Raw genomic sequence first — 21,380 nt, forward strand, 5'->3', positions numbered from 1 at the left:
CCTTTGTCTGCTTCATCAACTGTAAAATGGGGGTAATAATAGCGCCTACCTCCCAGGATTGTTGTATCAGCTGAGATAATATTGGTTAAAGCACTATTCCCAATCAGGTCATCCACTATTGAAGATAGTGCTCACACATACCCTCCAGACTCCAGTGAGGCATCTGGTTACCTCCTGAGGCAGTCCATTCTACATTTGGGTTTGCATATATACTTCCTTTTATTCAGTCCCTAATTACCTCTTGCCTGAATTATTATGATAGCCTTCTAACTGGTCTCCAGCCTCAAGTCTCTCCCTACTCTAGTCTATCCTTCACATAGTTGTCAGTGGTTGACTTTCCTAAAGCATATGTTTGACCGTGTCCTTCTCCTACTCAATAAACTCTAATGGCTCCACGTTAGCTCTAGAATCCAGTATTAACTCAGTTTAGCATTTACAATTCTTCACAACTTAGTTCCAATTTACCTTTGCAGCCTTATTACGTAGTATTTCCTTTCATGAACTCTCTGAATGAATAAAAGAAAATGCAGTTAAGTTTTTACTATGTGCAATTGTTCTTCAGTCATCCAGTTTTGTCCGACTCTCTCTATTGGGCTTTCTTGGCAAAGATACTGGAGTGGTTTGCTATTTCTTTCTGCAGGATGTCCTCATTTTGTAAATGAGGAACTGAGGCAAGTAGGGGTTAGGTAATTTGCCCAGGGTTACATAGCTAGTAAGTATCTGAGATCAAATTTGAACTCAAGGTCTGGCTTGTGCTCTTCACAGCCATTGCAGTACATTGAGCTCCATAGAGACAGCACTGGGGCAAGAAAGTCATCAAAATGGGCAAAGCCCATTTTGGCTAAGAAGCCAAGAAGGAAAATGTCATCGTATGCCTTCTTCGTGCAAACCTGCCAAGAGGAACACAAGAAGAAGCACCCAGATGCTTCTGTGAACTTCTCAGAGTTTTCTAAAAAATGCTCAGAAAGGTGGAAGACAATGTCTACTAAAGAGAAAGGAAAATTTGAGGACATGGCAAAAGTTCGTTATGAAAGAGAAATGAAAACCTACGTACTACCTAAAGGAGAAACAAAAAAGACGTTTAAGGATCCCAATGTACCCAAGAGGCCTCCTTCGGCATTTTTCTTATTCTGCTCTGAGTATTGTCCAAAAGTCAAAGGGGATCATCCTGGTCTTTCCATTGGAGATGTGGCAAAAAAATTGGGAGAAATGTGGAATAGTACTGCTGCAGATGACAAGCAGCCTTATGAAAAGAAGGCAGCTAAACTGAAGGAAAATATGAAAAGGATATTGCTGCATACCGGACTAAAGGAAAACCTGATGTCGGTAAAAAGGGAGGAGTGGTCAAGGCTGAGAACAGCAAGAAAAAGGAGGAGGAGGAGGAAGATAAGGAAGATGAAGAAGACGAGGAGGAGGATGAAGATGAGGAGGAGGCTGAAGAAGATGATAATGACGATGAATAAGTTGGTTCTAGAGCAGTTTTTTCTTGTCTACAAAGCATTTAACCCCCCTGTACACAACTCATTCTTTTTAAAGAAAAAAAATTGAAATGTAAGGCTGCGTAAGATTTATTTTTAAACTGTACAGTGTCTTTTTTTTTGTATAGTTAACACACTACTGAATGTGTCTTTAGATAGCCTTGTCCTTTAGTGGTATTTTCAATAGCCACTAACCTTGCGTAGTACAGTATGGGGATTGTAAATTGGCATGGAAATTTAAACCAGGTTCTTGTTGGTACACAGCACAAATTAGTTATATATGGGGATGTAGTTCATTTTCATCTTCAGTTGTCTTTGATGAAGCATATGAAATAATTGTTGTTCTGTTAACTGAATACCACTCTGTAACTCCAAAAACAAAAAAAAGTTGCAGCTGTTTTGTTGACATTCTGAATGCTTCTAAGTAAATACAATTTTTTTTATTAAAAAAAAGATCTGAACTCAGATCTTACTGGTTCTAGGCCTGGTCCTCTATCTATTACACCACCTCACTGCCCCTACTACATGCAAAGCACTGGGCTTAATTATGAGGATAGGAAAGTGAGATAGCCCCTGTTCTCCTCATGTTCTTCTTAGGAAGATAATACATATATAAGATTTCAGCTTTAAGACAGATGGAAAGATCTCATTGTCTTTAGGGTGCCATGGCAAAGCTGATGGTAATGCGCCATTTTTAATGTAATTTCCTCTCATATCAGATTTTGATATTGAACTGTTTGACTGTGCTAAGGACTTTGGTGGCAAAGACTCCCCTCCTAGAGCTCTTCCTTACATATTCTTTGATGACGGTTGTTCAGCAGTTGGTGTTGGTAGTATCAGGGAAAATAGGCCCTTTCCCCACAGTGATTTCTCCCCTAAACGATGACTTTGGGGTCTGGTCTTCAGGATGCTGCTATTGCCAGGGCTTTGAGGTTCAGAACTCTGGTCTTATCGCCATCTGAGTCTTAGAGGAAATGATCATTTAGGTTTTAGCAATAATTTTACTTGCCTGATACATGCTACTTCATGGCTTTCCCTCAGGGTTCCTCATTGTTTCAACGAGGCTGATTTGCCCATTCTATAGTGGCAGTTGTTGCTGGTTGGTGGAGATGGTTGGGTCCCTTCTCTATAGGAGTAACTAATGTGGATGATGTTGGTGGGGAGGGGAACATCTGAGACAAGATGCTACAAATGGATAACACATTAGCCCCAAGATTAAACTCAAGATAGAGAGTGGCTGAATTGTCCTTAGAAAATTGTGAATCTCCCAACTCGTCCCAGAAGCAGAAGGTTATCTTTTTTAATACCAATATTTAACACCAGTATCAATGCTTTTGTAAAGACAGGGAATCTATCAGTCTCTGAAGAACTGAAAATGAATGTCACACAGAGGGCAATGTTATAAAACATATGTTGAGCATGAGCGGGCTGCAATTTCTAAGAAATGAGGAACTTCAAAGAGTAGCAGTAAGGATGTCATCAGGGAAATGAATGCTGGAAAGAAGATAGACTAGTCATGTGGTCAGGGCAATCGACAGCAGGTGGAGAGGCACAGTATTCAACTGAGATCGATCAATCAACAAGCATTTCTTAAGTGCCTATTATGAACTAGACACGGTGATAGGCTCTGGGGATACAGAGGAAAATAAACAAAACAATCCCTGCTCTCTTGAAGCTCATATTCCCTCACTATCAGGAGCTACCAAGGAAGACCTCCTAGCACATTGGGTGGATCCCAGTGGCAAATTTGTGGGAAAACACAGAAAAGAGTCACAAGAGTTGGGCAGGCATGGGTGGGTTGAGATATACGCATCACTGGAGGAAATAGTCAAATTAATGAAGATCAAAAATCATTTGAGTATCTCTAAAGCAGCAAGTTCTGCTGCAAGTCACAAAACTGTCCTTAAAGAGTCCATTACAATTTCATGCTATCTAACTTCAGCTGTCTCATTATGGCTACACAGCAATCCAATTATTCACCTCATTAACTAACTATCTCTTCCATTCCCTACATTGATTTTTACAAACCTCTTCTCATCTTAAGCCCCCTCCCCCATTACATATTTCTCTCAGTTAGATGACCTCGGCAAGATGGAAGTTATCAGCTAGGGACCTCCCCTTCCCTCATCTCCCTACTGCTAAACCTCAAAGCTGTGTCCTATTGCCTCTTTTCCTCCAGGATCGAAGTGGTCTTTCTTCTCAAAGCTAACCCCTCCACCTCGGGTCTTGATTCCATTCCCAACTATTTTTTTCCAGGACATCCCTCCTTCAGTCATTCTCTCTCTCTCTCTCTCTCTCTCTCTCTCTCTCTCTCTCTCTCTCTCTCTCTTTCTCTCTCCTCTCTCTCTCTTTCTCTCTCTCTCCCTCTTCTCCCTCTCTTTTCTTTCTGTCTGTCTTGCTGCATCTGTGTCTGTCTGCCTGTCCATCTCCCTCTCTTTTCATCTCTGTCTCTTTGTGTCTGTTTGTCTCTCTCTCTTCTTTCTCTTTCTTTGTCTCTGTCTTTATGTCTCTGTCTCTCTGTCTGTCTTTCTCTGTGTCTCCGTCTCTCTTTTCCTGTCTCTATCCCTCTCTGTCTCTGTCTCTCTCCTTCCTTTCTTCCCTTCCTTTCTGCTAGTGCCTTCCCTCTGCTGACTATTTCCAATATATGTTTATTCATTCGTATTTGGAAGAATTAGACTGTGAGCTCCTTGAGAGCAGGAATTGTCCTTTACCTTTCTTTATATCCCCAATACTTAGCACAGCGCCTGACACATAGGTGCTTAATAAATGTTTATTGGCTAACTGACCATTGCTATCTCTCTGCCTGTGTCTTCCTCCTTCTCTCTTCTTTCCTAGTCTCTCTTGCCTCTCCCATTTTATTAGCTTCTTCCACTCAGTCTACAAAGAGTCAGATAGATCATGTATAACCTGCTCCCACAATTATCCCCACTCTATGTTTTCACTTTCTCCCAGTCTACTGGATTATTGTCTTCTGCCTACAAAGATATCCATTCTTTAAAAATAAAAAACAAGAAAAAAAATCTCTATTGATGTGATCATCCCTGCTAGCGATCATCTTTTATTTGTCTTCACCTTTGTACTTAAAAACTCCTTGAGAAAGCTGTCTACATTCAATGTTTCCACTTCCTCTCCCCTTTGCAGTCTGGTTTCTGACCTCATCATTGAACTGAAACTTCTCCCTGAAGAGTTATCAGAGATTTTTTTGTCGCTAAACCCAATGGTCTTTTCTCAATCTTTATCTTGCTTGCTGTCCCTTTGGTTTTTGGCACTGTATGTTAGCATTTCCTCTTGGACATTCTCTACTATCTAGGTTTTTATGATACTTTTCTCTCTTGGGTCTTCTGCTTGCTGGCTGATCTTTCTCGGTGTCTATTGCTGGATGAGAGCCATCCCACAAGACTCTGTCCCAGGTTATCTTTTCTTTCTATGCCATGTCACTTGATGATTTCATTAACTCCCACAAGTTCAATTATCATCTTGATGCAAATGATTCCCATATCTTTATTTTCAGTCCTCACCTCTCTCTTGAGCTCCAGTCCCTCTGTCAGTTGCCTTTTAAACATCTTGAACTGAATGTCCCGTAAGCATTTCAAACTCGACATGTCCAAAGTAGAAGTATCTTATATTCTTCATCTCTCATGTCTTCTCAACTTTTCTGTCACTATAACCCCCAGTCCAAGCCTCCATGGCTCATTGCTTAGATTTTGCTGGCTTTGAATGAGAGTACATAGCAATTATTTTTGATTCCGGTCAGAAACTTTGAGGGTCTTCCCCTCCCAGAATGATATTTTTGTGATGGTAAATTAGGCCATCTTTTGTCTCAATTCTTACCTAGTCATTTAAAGTTGCCTCAGACAAACTTAGACCTAGGAAAGACCTTAATTTAGAAAGGTCAAGGTCATCCACTGCATCCCTGGCCATTGTCTGTCATCTTGACTTTTATCTTGCCACTAGGCTTTGATGACTGGAGGACTGAGGCTGATGACTTTGCACAGTTCTGACTCACTTAAATCTAATTCACTTGCAAGTCAAGATACCACCCTCATGATGTCATTGGTCCAAATGAACAACAACTTTTAAGGTCAATCTTGGACTTCTCACATGCACTTACCCTACATATACCATCTGTTGTCAAATCTTTTTGCTTTTACCTTCATAACATCTTTTGTAGATGTTACCTTCTCTCCATGCAGCCACCACCCTAGTAATACAGGCTCTCATCACTTCCTGCCTGGAATATTGAAATAACCTTCTAATTGGAGAGGCGTAGGATACTGCACTTGGAGTTAGGAAGACCTGGGTTCAAGTCCCTCCTCAGTTTCCCTGTTTGAAAAGTGAGGGATTTGGACTCAATGGCCTTCAAGATCCCTTCTGGGCCTAAATCTCTGATCCTTTGACCTTATGATTTGTGTGCCTCAAGTCTCTCCCTTCATTCCTTTTAATCATATCCAACTCTTCATGACCCCATTTGGGGTTTTCTTGGCAAAGATACTGAATGAGTTGACGTTTTCCAACTCTTTGTGACCCTACTTAGGGTTTTCTTGGAAAAAATAGGGGAGTGACTTACCATTTCCTTCTCAAACTCATTTTATAGACAGGGAACTGAGGCAAACAAGGTTAAGTGATTTGCCCAGAGTTACACAGCTAGTAAGTGTCTGAGGCAAGGTTTGAACTCAGGAAGATGTCTTCTTGATTCTAGCCACAGTGCTCTATCAACTGCACCACCTAGCTGCTCTAAGTCTTACCTTCCTCAAATCTATTTTTAACTTAGTTGCCAAAGTGATTTTCTAAATTTCAGGTCTGACCATGTCACTCCCCTACTTAGGAAACTCTAGTGGCTCCCTACTATCTCTAGGATCAAGTATTGTGCTATACAGCTTTTAAAGCCCTTTACAACCTGGTGCCTTCCTACCTTTACCCTTTACTTATACTTTGTTCCCCTCCATACATTCTTCGATCTAGCTATAGTACACTAATTGCCATCCCTGGAATAGAACATTCTAGGTTCTTATTCTTTGCCTTTGAAGTGGCACCCCCATATTTGAAATTCTCTACCTTCTCAATTCTATCTGTTAGAATACCCAGTGACATTCAAAACTCATCTTTATTGTCCCCTCATACACGGGACTTTTCTTGAACCTCTCTAGCAATGTCTCCTTATCTTAAATAATTTTATATTTTCTTTGTGTATGTGTGTATACATATGTATGTGTATATATGTGTGTGTATGTATGTGTATATATAAACATAAATGAATATTTGCTCATTTACATCTCCCCTTCTCCCAGAATGTAAGTATCTTGAGGACAGAGACTGTTTACATTTTTTCTTTGTATCTCCAACATCTGATACATCATAGGTATTTGATAATTGATGAACTAAACTGATTACAAAATACTCTTATCAAAAGTTTGACAGTGAAAAGAAAAAAAAAGGAGATTAGGGTCTGAAGAGATCAAGGGAAAATGTCTTATGTTAAGGAAGATATAAGTAGGTTTGTAAAGTGATATGACAATGGTTCTCAAACCTTTTTTTTGTCTCAGTATTCCTTTACAAGGTCTTAAAACTCATTGTGGGGCCACTGCTAGAACTATATCCCAAAGACATCCAAAAAAAGTGAAAAGGACCTATTTGTACAAAAATATTTATAACAGCTCTTATTGTGGTGACTAAAAATGGAAAATCAAAGGGATGCCCCTCAATTGGGGAATGACTGAACAAGCTGTGGAATATGATTGTAATGGAATATTATTGTACTATAAGAAATGACAAGCAGAATGATTTCAGAAAAATCTGGAAAAACTTACATGAACTGATGCATCATGAAGTGAACAGAACCAGGAAAACATCCTACACGATAACAGCAATATTGTTTGATAAACTGTGAATGACTTAACGATTTTCAGCAACACAATGACTGAAGATAACCCCAAAGGCCTGATGATAAAGCACATTCCCCGTCTCCAGAGAAAGAACTGATATTGACTGAATACAGACGGAAGCATGCTATTTTTTTACTTTCTTTTTTTCTTTCAATTTTTTCTTTTATTTGAGTCTTCTTGTACTAAATGACTAATATGGGAATGTTTTACATAATTGCTTAGTGTGTCAGGGAGGGGAAAGGTCAAGGGGGGGGTAGAATTTAAAAACTTTAAATAAAAATGCTTTAAAAATTGGAAAAAAATTTTAAAAGTCAAAGAAAAATTGAAGTCCCCCCCAGAGAGCTTTTTTAAAATGCATGATATTGAATTGATACTGCATTAGAAACCAAAATATCTCAGTGTTATTAAAAAAAGTTTTGACCTCATGGACTCCCCTGAAAGAGTCTGAGGAAGACTTTAGGATTCCCAAACCTCACTTGGAGAACCATTGCAAAATAATATAGCAGACAGAAATTTGGACTTGAAGTCGAGAGAGGTCTGGGTTCAAATCTTGACTCTGATGCTTAGGAGTACCAGTGAACCTAGGCAAGTTGCTTAATCACTCTAGAATCTTAGTTTTCCTACCTGTAAAATGGGTGTAATAATACCAGAAGTATCTATTTCAGAGGGTTTCAGTGTATAAAGTGAGGTAATGTATATGAAATTATTTCTGAACTTTTAAAACACTATGTAAACTATGGGTATTATTTTTTACTATATAAAATAATTGTTCTCTTCTTAAATGATGGAATTCAGGCAGAAACTATCCTGGGACAAGTCATTAACTTAATATTCTTTTCTATTAGAGTTCGATGGCCGATTGTACATGTAAATAACATAACAGCTTTTTGTAGTTGAATTGAAGTGTTAAGATGTAAGCTTATTTTGCATAGGCTCACTAAAAGTATCTATCCTTGAACAACTCTCACGTATAGGCTGATAGAGAGAATGATCTGCCTCAATCTGTTTCCACATGACCTAAGTTAGTAATTATAATAACAACGTCAGCAGTCATAACAATAGCTAACATTTATGTGGATAGAGTCCCAGGCCTGGAGTCAGGAAGGCTCATCTTCCTGAGTTCAAATCTGGCCTTAGACACTTACCAACTATGTGACCCTGGGCAGGTCACTTTGCCCTGTTTGCGTTAGTTTCCTCAGCTGTCAAATGAGCTGGAAAAAGAAATGGCAAACTATTCTAATATCTTTGCCAAGAAAACACCAAATGCAGTCACGAAGAGTCAGACGTGATTGAAAAATTGTTACATATGTTGTTTTATTCTTGCAATAGCTCTGTGGGATGGGTGTTATTATCATCTCCATTCTACCAATGAGGAAATTAAAGCTGGGAGTAGTCAAGTGACATGCCTATGGTTACAGAGACACTAGGTTTCTCAGGCAGAATTTTATCTCCGGTCTTCTTGACTTCTAAGTCTAGCAACATATCAGGTTCTCTAACATTTTTCCTTTGTCACGTTTTAGAAGTTCCTCAACTTCATCTCTTACTTTGTCTAATCTCAACTCAGGGACAAAGTTATTTTTTATGACTCCCTGAAGAGGTCAACAATGCATCATCCTGTGACTTAGAGGTGAGAGTGCTGAATTCCTCATTATGCTGTGAGCTTCTGGAAAGTACAGACTGCCTTTGGCTTTTCATTGTCTCTCCAGCATTTAACATGGTGCTTGGCACACAGTAGGTATTTGATGAGGCTTATCTGATAAAAAACAATTTGAAAGCCTTTGCCTCTAACTGAGGAGATTTTGGTATAAAATAGTATTGATTCATAATGAAAGTATTTATGTCATCAGTCCAGTGTTGGCTCATTTGTGGTTTGTCAGCTTTAGTTTTGAGTGCCAACTGTGCTGAAGCAGTTTCCTAGGGTGAGGCATTGGCACTGCTGATTTATTTCTGTGTATCTGGCTATCTTGTGGTATCTCAATATAAAGGAGTACCCCTCCTTCTTTAATCGTCAGTGTCAAGGTGATCATCACAGTGACTGTGAATAAGACTGGCATCCAACCCTCATTTGCTGTCTGTTTCTTAGATTCGCAGGGACATTTTCTAATGTCCTAATTTGGTGCTAATCCAATAAGTGTCATTACCAAAGTCAAGTTGGTCAGTATTGTAAGGTCCCTGACAGGCTATCTTAAAAGAGGGCACCTAAAGACCTTTCTATACATTCCCTGACTTTGTCTCATAGAATGTACAGTGGACTGTAACTTTTGTTAGCAGAAGGAAAAGTGCGTAGAGAAGGGGAGAGATTGATTGGAGATTTAGGAGAGAAAGGGTCATTGATTGACAAGAGTGAAGGGGGAGCCTATGGCAGAGGCAGTTTGATGGCTCATTGGATCCATCACTGGATCTGGTAGTAGGAAGACCTGAACTCAAATTCTGCCTCTGACACTTACTATGTGACCTCAGGCAAGTCATTTAACATCTGTTTGTCTCATTTCCCTCAGTTGTAAAGTGGCAGTAATAATAGTACTTCCCTCTCAGGGTCATTGTGAAGATCAAGTAAGATCATTGTAAAATACTTGGCCCAGTACCCAGCAGATAGTAGGCACAATATCAATGCCTGCTGTTGTTGTTATTTACATTGTGGGCAGCTAGGTGGTGCAGTGTACAGGGAGCTGGGCATCCTCTTCCTGAGTTCAAATCTGGTCTCAGACACTTACTAGCTGTGTGACCCTGGGTAAGTCACTTCACCCTGTTCGCCTCAATTTCCTTACCTGTAAAATGAGCTGGAAAAGAAAATGGCAAACTACTCCAGCATCTTTTCAAGAAAAGCCCAAAACCGGATCACAAAGAGTCAGAATGACTGAACAACAAATTATTGTTTTTAGCTGGTAATCCTTGGAAAGGACAATGACCATCTCTTTCTCCGAGACAGGGAGGAGGAGAACAGTGGGCGAGATACATGGAATTTTTGACCTAGGGAGGCAGAGGTGATGATGGAGGAACCTCATGTTCCTCATGGCCTCAATTTTTTAAGTTAAGTAGTAGGCAGAATAATTTGCTGAGATTATCGGGTGCAGGTTTGAGATGAGAAAGAAAAAGGCCAAGAAAAGCTACTTTGGGGAAAGTGAAAGGTAGTCTAAAAGAAACACATAAAAATATCCAGCAGGGAAGGCTTAGCTGAGGGTAAGTGGTATGAATTTTAAATGGATGAAATTAGTGTGGTTTCATGACTTTTTCCATCAGTGTTCAGAAGTCTAGGAAAAATAATCACAGATTCTCAGAGTTGTAAGAGACCTTAGAGACCATCTTGTCCAATCCATAGCTGAACAAGTAATTAAATGCAGGGAGTTTAGCATGGAGAGAATAGCAGAAGGTCGAGGGTGAGGGAGAAATTATTAGGGAATGATGAACCCATGGTTTAAAAGCCTTATCATCAGATAGAGGCTAGGTATAGAGGCAAGTAAACCAAAATAAAGGTGATAGACATCAAGAATGTGGAATTTTAGGGACTAACGGCTACAATGAAAATAAAGGATACTAGGGAATTAAGAGAAAAAATAAATCTAAGAAAAAAGATGTTAACATTAGTTTTAGACACTTGGAGTGTAAGATTGGATACACAGGTGAAGGTACAGGCCTGGAGCTCAAAGACACAAAGATTTGAGAATCATCTTTGGAAGTGAGTGAAATTGCTTAGGCCTGACTTAATAAAGAATCCTGTTTATGCCGACACATGAAAACTCAGCAGGGTAGACAGACAGAATCAATAATAACTTGAAGGCTGAGTTTTTCTTGGATAAATCAAAATAGAAATGATTTGCTTTTGGGCAAATGGAAGTGAAATACATTTGTAAGCTTATGTGATCTTAAAATTTTTACTTCTCGGTTTGGAGACATACATTAGAGAATAGAGGGGCCAATGGGATTTAATTAGATATTCATAAGTCATTTTAGGAGATTCTAATGACATTGTACTTGAAAGTACAAAGAATCATTACTAGAAATCTAAAAATGGGCATATATTTCCTGAATGATGCTTGATGACTCTTTGCCATACAGGAACTGCATCCCAGGAAGCCTTCTTGGTATTTTGGATGGAGATCTGAAATAATGGGTAAAACAGCCTGAACATTAATATTAATATGGCTTGAATTAAAAAAAAAACACTGAGCTTTTCTCTGGGACTTAAAAACAAAAGCCAAACCTTCCCAGCTGTTTGAAAGCTGCTGGAGAAAGCTTGTGGAAGCCTCTTAATGCCAGAATTCTCCTCAGTAGCTCTCCCAAGAACTTCCTAAAGTTGTGTGTGTGTGTGTGTGTGTGTGTGTGTGTGTGTGTTCTGAGTTATTTAATTTGTTTCTTAGCCAATGAAAATATGGTCACTAGCCTTGCCTGATTCTACTCATTTTGTCTCTCACTCATCCCAATTTGACTAGGTCAGCTTGGCTGATGGACAGACAGACAGACAGTTGCAGGTTATCTTTTTGAAAAGTTTTGTTGGCTTGTGGAAGGCTCTCTGATCCTTTCCTCGTTTGCTCTGACATCAGGGCTGAGGGCAGTTGTGTGAGCTGGCCCTCTTGGAAATTCTTCCTTCATTGCAAAAACAAAAATTATTGATTGACTCAGAAGGCAGCCAACAAGAATACTTCAATTTGCTCCAATCTACCATGTTCTCCCCTTTATTCTGCCACTTTCCTTAAGGAGTGACATGCATACTTTATTATTTGTGCTTCTGCATGCTTTCTGTAATTTTTAAATGTCATTTTCAATTACTGACTTCACTTTCCCCAAGATTAGAAGTGTGTCTCATCTGTATCCTCATACTCCTTTAGTGACTTGGTTTTTTTTTCATCATTATTGCTATTCTCATCTCCATCCTCATCCCCATCATTCTCCTCCTCCTTGCCATCTTTCTTTACATCTAGAGAGGACTTCACAGTTTACATAGTGGAAAGTCCAATAAACTTGGTCATAAGACCTAAGCTCCAGTTCCTGCTCTGCCCATGTAAAATCAGGGTAATAGGTATTTGTACTACCCACATAGAATCATATAGGATAGACTTGCGAAAATATCGAAAAGTGTATTGCAAACAGTATATTGTAGAGTATCTTGTAAACAGTAACAACAATATTGTTTTAAGAAAAAATTTGGGTGGCTTTCATTTTGACTGTTATAAATACCCAAATTACCTACAAAGGATATGTGAAGGAAGCACTATCTGCATCCAGAAAAAGAACTGATAAATAGATGTATGTGTAGAATGGTTTTACATATGTTTACATATTTGTGTCTAGTGGTAGGCATCTCTAGGATGGGGGAGGGAAGAAAAAAGGAAAAAATAATAAAAGAAATTTACATTATAGTTTTATCATGTATTTAAAAGGAATAACAAGTAGTATATAATAGATTTGCAGTTTCATGTACAATCATTTTTATGTTATGGAATTTTTTTTTATTTCTTAAGTTCAGAATAAAATAAAATAAATTTTTAGAAAAAGAGTTATAGTGTCTCAGAGACCTGAGATGTCATTAATTCAATCTTTCCCTAAACAGACCAAATAACTATCTAGTCACCATGTGAAAAAACCTTCACAGATGGATAACTTGTTGCCTACTGAGGAAGTAAATTCCACTTTTAGATTATTCAGTCTTTAGAAAGTCTTTCTGTATATTGACCCTGTATCTACTTCTCTGTAAATTCTCCCCATTGGCCCTGCTGCTGCTCTCTGGACCTCTTTTGTACATGAGAGCCCTTGAGATATTTGAAGATGGTTATAGTGTCTCACCTCCTGTCAGACTAAACATCCCTAATTCCTTCAACTAATTTTTGTGTGACATTAACTTGCCAGCAGGGAAGGAGCCAGTGGAAGAGAAGAGATGGTGGGAGATGAGGGAGAAAGGATGAGCAATGAGCCAAGATCCCAGAGCAAATAAATGGGAGGTGATTAGATCAAGGGAGTATGTAGAAGCTGGTTAGTCTTGGAAGAAATGGCCCCTTTTTTAAAAAAAGGAATAGAGAAGGAAGAATAATATTGAGGGTTTTTTTAATTATAGAGTTCTGAAGAAGAGGAAACTCGCAATGGATGGCCACTTTTTTTTCTAGTAAAGTAGGAGGTCAGTTTCTTTGCTGATGAGAGTGGATTGGTGGTCCAGGAGGCTTGAGGAAAGGAGGTTTGGAACAATTGCTGTGGGTGTGCATACAAAATAGATATAAGCTTTTCTGCTTTTAGAAGGGAGTGAGAATGAGAAAGGAAAAGGGGGAAGAGATCTCCAGCAGGCATATGTTTATTGGAAGACTCCCTTTAATTACTTTATGAGACTTTTATGCCAAGCTTGTGGTCTATTTGCCTAACTTACCATCTCTTTCTTCCTTTTGGCCAGGTGGTATATAACTGACTTTTATCACAATACCTCTTCTCTTCTCCCTGTTTTGATTCTCACCTGCAGGTTTGTCCACCATATTTTTTCCATGAATTTTCTACAAGGATTACATCTTCTTTATATGAAGTGCTTCTCTATCGCTCTTATTTTGTAATTTGTTTCTTTTGAATGAGCTATTCCCTTTGCTATATTCTAGGCATGAGTTGGATTCCATGAAGTCTCAGTGATACCTCAGATTTCATTTATTCCCTTCTGTAAAGATCTCTAGTTTTGGTGGTTTCTTCCCATGCTTTATACACCAGTCTGTAAGTTTTTGAGGTCATAGCCATTTTCTGTCCTCTTCATGGATTGCCTCCCATATATTAGTTATTCTCTCCACTTTTATTCCTGTGTCTCTCTGTGATAGTTGAATTTGCTGTTGTCTATGGGTAGTTTCTTAGTAATTTTTACAAGTCTGTGAGAAAATTTATTTTTTTCCAGCCCTTATTAGATGCATTCCACCCCTGTCATTCCTGTACCTGAAGCCCTGATCCTGGAATCAAAACCTTATTTTCTAATGATTGTTCTCATAATTTTCTTAAAAAGTTATTCACTTTCAAAATCTATCTTTTTTTTTTCTGAAGCCACTACTTTCTTTTAACACCAGTGATAAAAATAAAAAAAAACCCCACTACTATGTTTGTCCTTAAAGTCTTTGATTATTTGTCCAGAATTTTGTAATCCTTCATAAAACTTTATAAGGTTATTTTGAGAAGTATTTTGTAAACTATGAAGTGCTATATAAATGTGAACTATTAGGATGATGATTCTGTGGTGATGAAATAAGATTGAAACATAAAGAATTGAGATGGAGTGAAATTGAACATACAAGCTGTGTTTATAGAAGAGTAGTCTTCTAAATGTCAAAAAACTTGAGGCTAATTTAGTATGGATTGGTGAAACTCTAGTAGTGATACCCAGAAATTTAATTTAAGATATCCTTCCCAATAGTTCAGGCATTTTCTTTTACATAAATAGAGACACAAGTAAGGCCTTGAACTATCTATTCACATGGCAATGATTTCATTAGCAATGAAAATTGAAATAGATTGCCATTTCACTTACCAAGACAATTTCATTTTTATTTGTCCATAAAAGGTCAGGAAATAACCCACAATTTTGCGGTATCTTTCTTATTCTCCCTTCTCCTTTACTTTCTCAGAGATTGTAGGAGGATTTTCTAAGTCTCTCATCCTGCCAGTCTTTGTGTTCCACCACCCAATCCAGCCTTTACTGTACAGTAATGGTGATGATGATCTGTTTTCAGTTTGCAACGCCATTGGGAAATCAGTGCAAGTCATCACTAAAATGACTTTATCTTGAACATGATCCATGAAGCCTCCCTGTTGACCTATTAGATGGACACCATAACTGAGCATGGAGACTAGGAAGCCAATCAGTCAAGGAAAACTGTGTTGCAGGAATTCTAAGCCTCTAGGAAATTAACTTAATCCCCGATTAATTTCCTTTTTATGTGAAGTACATGGATCCTTGGTGATCTGGTTTAAAATATCTGAGTGTTTTGGTTATTGACTGAAGTCCCCAATCAATATAGAGAGAAAAAAGGGAAATCAAGATTCTGTTTAAATTCCTTTCTATCTGGAAAATTGCTAACTTACAGTTTAAGAACCTTAGGGAATAAAATTCCTTCCCCATATGACATTCCTTACTTAATCCCAGGCTAGCCACAATAATAATAATAGTAATATTAATAAAGATATACATTTAGATAGATTTTAAAGTTATCAAGTGTTTTATATATCTGGTTTTTTTTTCCTTTTAGCCAAGTGGCTTCTAGGAAACTCTTGCCACAATATCTCTTCTTTTCTCCCTCATTTGATCTTTGTCTATGCTCTGTCTACTGTGTGAACTGCATGTGATGCTTGTTATACTTGGGATGCTGCAGTGGCAGAAGCAGTCCAAACTGCTTTCCTTAAGTCTACAGAAGGTCAGCATGTCATTGTATTAATTATCCAGCAAGAGAGTGTAGTATCTGGGCTATTCATCAGATAGTGTTCTCAAGTGACCAACAAAGTGGTCTTATCAGAGTTTCTCTGTCATAAGCACTGGAAGCCTTCCTAAGTGAGAATGCTCATCCTGCAAACACACTAAGTACTTCTACCTCTGACTAAACCACTTCTCTCACTGTCCCAAATTCAATATTGATAAAGGGATGGATGTGGTATATTGTTTAAAACTATTAAAAACAATAAGGAATCATTTGTTCTATTCCTACCCCATGTCTGAAACTTCCTGTTTAAATGAACAATCACTGTATTTATAGGACACACAATCAATATATGGTGGTACCATAGTTTATTAGACATTGTGAAAAAAGAGTTAAATACCCCTGAGTGGAACTTTTCCACCTTTCGTCATTCCAGACTCATCCCATTTACACTCACAGATATTTGGAGTACCTAAGGAAAGTTTCAAAGCACTCATACCTGCTCATCATGGAAAGGAATAAGTGAAGGGGTGTGTGTGTGTGTGTGTGTGTGTGTGTGTGTGTGTGTGTGTGTGTGTGTGTGTGTGTGTGTGTGTCTCAGGCTGGGTCTGGTGACCTGGGTTTCAGAATGTATCAAGAGAAACCCAGAGAAGCATGGTCTTCCATCTCACCCACCCCATGGTAGTCATAATAGCTATCAGTCTCCTCTGCTGTGGTCTTATTAACTGCTTGCATCTTGGGCCTCATGATTAATCTGGATCACATCCAGTGTTGGCCTTAAGCAGTATTGGTCATTATCAGAAAGAATCTCTGCCATGACAGTGTATAGCTATTTGGAAGCCCCACATGTTTCTAAAACTCCAGGTTAGTTTGCCAACATGTCAACTAAGCAGAAGGCTCAGGGACAGGAAAAAGAAGCATCCTAGCCTATCTACTCGCATATAGACTTTGCCATTTCCCTATTTTTTCATGCAGCTTCTTGCTTACTGTATGTGATATATCCTTTTCCTTCTGCTTCCCTTCCTTTTGAAATAACATGGCTAAAAAATATCTGACAAGAGAAAGTGCCAAAAAAAGGAAGCTGCTGGTATACTGGGGGATTGATTATTGGGAGATACTCAAGCTCTCATGCCATGATGATGATAGCTAGCATGGATATAGACTTTTACATTTTGTAATATACCTTATATATATTATCTGATTTGATTTTTATAACAACCTTGGGAAGTATGTGCTGCTATTACCCTCATTTTACAGATGAGAAAACATACAGTAGTTAAGTGGTGAAGTCAAGGTCAACCAGGTATCTGGGCATAAAGCCCCAAGATGTCTTGTGAAGGCAGTGCTCACCATGGCTTAGGATTTACAGTGCTGATCTTAGAGTCAGAAAGATCTGCATTTAAATCTCATCTCTGATATTGATGGCATGACCAAGAGCAAGTAACTTGTCTTCTCTGAGTCACAGCTTCCTCATCTGTAAAGAAGGAGGTTGTACTCGGTGTTTTTCAGGCAGGGATTCTTAACTTCAGGTCTATGAACCTGTATTTTGATAACTCCATTTCAACATAATAGATTTCATTTGTAATCTTGTATACAATATTTTATACATTTAAAAACATTATTTTGAGAAGAGGCCCATAAGTTTCACTAAACTTCCAGAGGGGTCTAGACTCAAAAAAGGGTAACAGTCCCGGATCTACAACTTTGATAGACTTGACTCTTCTCAGAAATACAACGATCTAAGACAATTTCAAAAAACCCATGATGGAAAATGCTATCCACATCCAGAGAAAGAAGTATGGACTCTGAATGCAGATCAAAGCATACTATTTTCCCTTTTTTGTTTTTTTTCTCGTGATTTTCCCTTTTGTTTTGAGTCTTCTTTCACAACATGATTAAAGTAGAAATATTTTTAATATGACTGTACATGTATAGCCTATATCAGATTGCCTGCTGTCTTGGGGAAAGGGTAGGGATGGAGGTAGAAAAAAATCTGAAACTCAAAATTTTGTAAAAGTGAATGTTGAAAACTATCATTACATGCAATTGGAAAAAATAAAATACTGTTAAGTGCAAAAAAAGAATCCCTGATCTAAGATTACTTCCAGCTCTAAATCCATGATCTTATGGTCAGCAGAGGATAAACTAACACAGTTGGATAATCAGTCCTCAAACATTGTGGAACAGCCCACTGGGTACAATCCTGTACTGTGGGAGGTGAATGTAGAAATCAGAAAAACTTATGTGGTCTTTTTGGGAAGTTAGAGAATATCATTATCAAATGATTGAAGGCTATTTAGAAGGCATGCAAACAATCATTGTACAAATAAAGGCTGTAGTGCAAACAGCCAAGAAAGTCACGAACTAAGTCAGGAAAGAATTCTAAAAGATTTACCTTTTCCAGGGAACATCTATGGACTCATACATCTCATTCCCCTCCCTCTCTTATTCCTCATCACCTTGATACTTGTAGATGTCATTCATATCACATTGTCTTGTCCCTTACATACTGCATTGTTGGGGGTAGGTTGGAAGTGGGAATGTTCTGTCTTTTTGGCACATTGTGAATTCTTCAAGGATAGGGATTGTGATTTTTGTGCCCTTGAGACACACAGTATAGTCTGTGCGTGTGCATGTATGTGTGTATGAGAGGGAGAGAGAGAGAGAGAGAGAGAGAGAGAGAGAGAGAGAGAGAGAGAGAGAGAGCACATTGATTAATAGTGTTCCTGACAGTCTGTGGCTATGATTTTTGTTACAATTGTGCCCTTGTAGAGTGCTTAGCCCTGTGCCTGCCACGTAGTAAGTCCTATAAAAATACTTATTCCGTTCTCCTTCCACTTTACTCATTTATCCCAAGGCTACCATTTTACTTCACCTCTAGATGGCTCCCTCTAGTGGAGAATAAAGGTGGGTGCTCAAACCTGGGAGAAACACACTTGCCTTTAAATACACTGCATGTGCAGCCAGTTGTCATCCCTGACATCCCTGCCCTTCATCACCTTGAGTAGATGATATGGCTATCTTGAGTCCCATGCAGAGATACACAGACAACTGTACCACCTTCTTCCCCAAAGAGAAGTCTTTCTACATTAGTATAGGACCATGCCTCTATAAAGGCCCATCAATTTTGATAAAAACGTTCTAAGTCAAGGTAGACAGTTCATGTCATAATAATTGCTCTGCATATGTTTTGGTAGCTGATTTGGTCGAGTACATTTATATTCTGTCTGAGCTCAAGGAGTGAGAGGTTTGGTGGTGACTAAGTCTTCTAAAGGACTCTAGGTCAGGATATGGTCTCTCTTCAAGTACGTGGGGCGGCACAACTCTGTGCCTGAAGGAGGAAGCTCATTCTTCTATGGAAACAAAGGCACTATTTCCACGTTGGTGTCTTGGAAATGTTGCCTTCAAAGGCCAAGTCATTTTTCATGTATATATTCAAACTGTTTTCAAAATTACTTTAGTGAGTAATTTAAAGGTGAGAAGAAAAATATTTTTAGATGTTCTCAACTGGAATCCCAGACTTAAGGGTAGTAGTCCTTTTCTCCATTAAAGGGAAAAACCCAGAGGATTTAAAGTACTTTTCCCTGAGTATGAGGAGCTAAGAAATTATATGCCTGTATTTTTTGGCTGGTCATTACTCAGCCATCCATTCATCCATCCATCCATCCATCCATCCATCCATCCATCCATCCATCCATCCATCCATCCATCCATCTATCTAACAAATTGGTAAGAATACAAAACTCATCCAGAGTATGATGGATAGTTTGTATGATACTTGAATATTGACATATGTCTATGTCATTCCATCCTGTTGATAAAGGTACTGTGCTAATAAGGCAGAATTCAGAGGTTCTATTCTCATGTGGATCAGCAAGTTTCATGCTATTTATAGTTATAGGCTCCACTAGACACTGGGGCTGCTCACCACCAATCCAATGCAGACTATGGGTTGAAAGACAGAGGGTCACAGTGGGCAGAGATGGGATTAAGGGTCAGGCAAATTGCATTTTGTTCTTGTTTTTCAGTCATTTCAGTTGTGTCTGACTCTTCCAGGCCCCATTTGGGGTTTTCTTGGCAAAGATACTGGAGTGGTTGTCTGGATCCTTCTCTAGCTTCTTTAATAGATGAGGAAATTGAAGTAAACAGGGTTAAGTGACTTACCCAGGGTGACAGAGTTGGTAAATGTCTAAGGCCAAATTTGAACTCAGGAAGACTCCAAATTCAACACTCTATTCACCACACCACCTAGCTACCTTGTTTGTATGTGAGTTGCAGTTTTCCGTCTGCAGATGTCAATGTGTAAATCACTTAACCTCTCCACGACTCAGTTTCCTCAGTTATTAAACAGGGACAATACTGTTTTGCCTATCTCCTTAGAGAGTTGTGAAGTATGCATGAGCCCTTGAAAAGATATTTCCCCCTCATCACTGATCAAGGCCATTGATTTTTCACATGGAGCCTCAAAACAGGGTGCAGATGTCTCTTTATATCCTCTCGAGTGAGATAATGATGTACACTTGGAGAAAAAAATCAAGCCACATTCCCACTGGGAATACTGTGGGAATACAGTGGGAATTCCCACTGGCTACATTTGAAATAGAAATCTCCATACTGAAGAAGGTGCTTGGGCCCTGCTATGCTGGATTTTCTCAAGAAAATCTTATTCTAAATTAGGATTTAAGAGATTCACTCCACTAGATAAAATTCCTGGACCATTTGACTTTTAGATAGGGATCAATCCCTGTTCCATTCTCACGCTCAACCTTCATTTACTAATTGGCTGCCTGGTTCCCATTGCTGTTGACAGAAACTGTCCCTGTTTCTGTGATAGGAATACTGCTTCAGGCTAATCAGCAGAGCCTGGGGGTGTGCCTGGAGAAGCTTCCTATGGAGAGGATCTCTCTCACAAGCCAAGAAATTGATCTGCTTGGTCTATCGAGGGGAATAAAGGGAGAATAAGCTTGTTCATAAAGTGATTGCTACTCTGTCCCATAAATTAACTATCCTTTGTGGCTCCTGTCAGAAGCAGAACAATGAGCTGGATATGCCCGCAGTAGTGGAGATAACTGGATGGCTTCTGGGGACAGTCATCTTGCATATGACTCAGAAGAGAAGCCATAAGAAGGGGAGGAAACAAGGTAACAAGCCTTTATGAAGAATGTACTGTACATCAGGTTGGGTAGCTAAGTGGTACAATGGATAGAGTGCCTGCCAGTCAGGAAGACTTATCTTTCTGAGTTCAGATCTGACCTCAAACACTTACTAGCTTAGGCAAGTCACTTAACCTTATTTGCTCCACTTTCCTCATCTGTAAAATGAGCTGGAGAAGGAAATGGCAAACCATTCCAATATCTTTGCGAAGTCAACCCCAAATGGGGTCATGAAGGCTTGAATAAAACTAAAATGACTGAACACCAATAACATATATCAGGAATTGTACTAAATACTAGAGATACACATATAAACAAAAACAGTTCAACTCCAGGGCTTCCTTGACTACAGAAGCCCATGACATACAGCCTCTGTCCTGTATAGCACTCATTATAATTATATTTTCATACCACCTCCGACCAGCATTTCAGTTATTTTTCAGTCATGTACAACTCTTCCTGCACCTATTTGGAGTTTTGTTGGCAAAGATACTGGAGTGGTTT

The 21,380-nt window shown here is 38.9% G+C and overlaps 1 protein-coding gene and 1 pseudogene across 3 annotated transcripts in view; both read left to right on the forward strand.

The window, feature by feature from the left end:
- KCNH1 (potassium voltage-gated channel subfamily H member 1) overlaps positions 1-21,380 on the forward strand; it is a 582,340-nt gene that overhangs the window by 240,519 nt on the left and 320,441 nt on the right. The window lies entirely within an intron of this gene.
- On the forward strand, positions 693-20,773 carry LOC140522439 (high mobility group protein B1 pseudogene; annotated as a pseudogene).

Source organism: Notamacropus eugenii, chromosome 2 (genome assembly GCF_028372415.1).
Source record: "Notamacropus eugenii isolate mMacEug1 chromosome 2, mMacEug1.pri_v2, whole genome shotgun sequence".
Lineage (NCBI taxonomy): Eukaryota > Metazoa > Chordata > Mammalia > Diprotodontia > Macropodidae > Notamacropus > Notamacropus eugenii.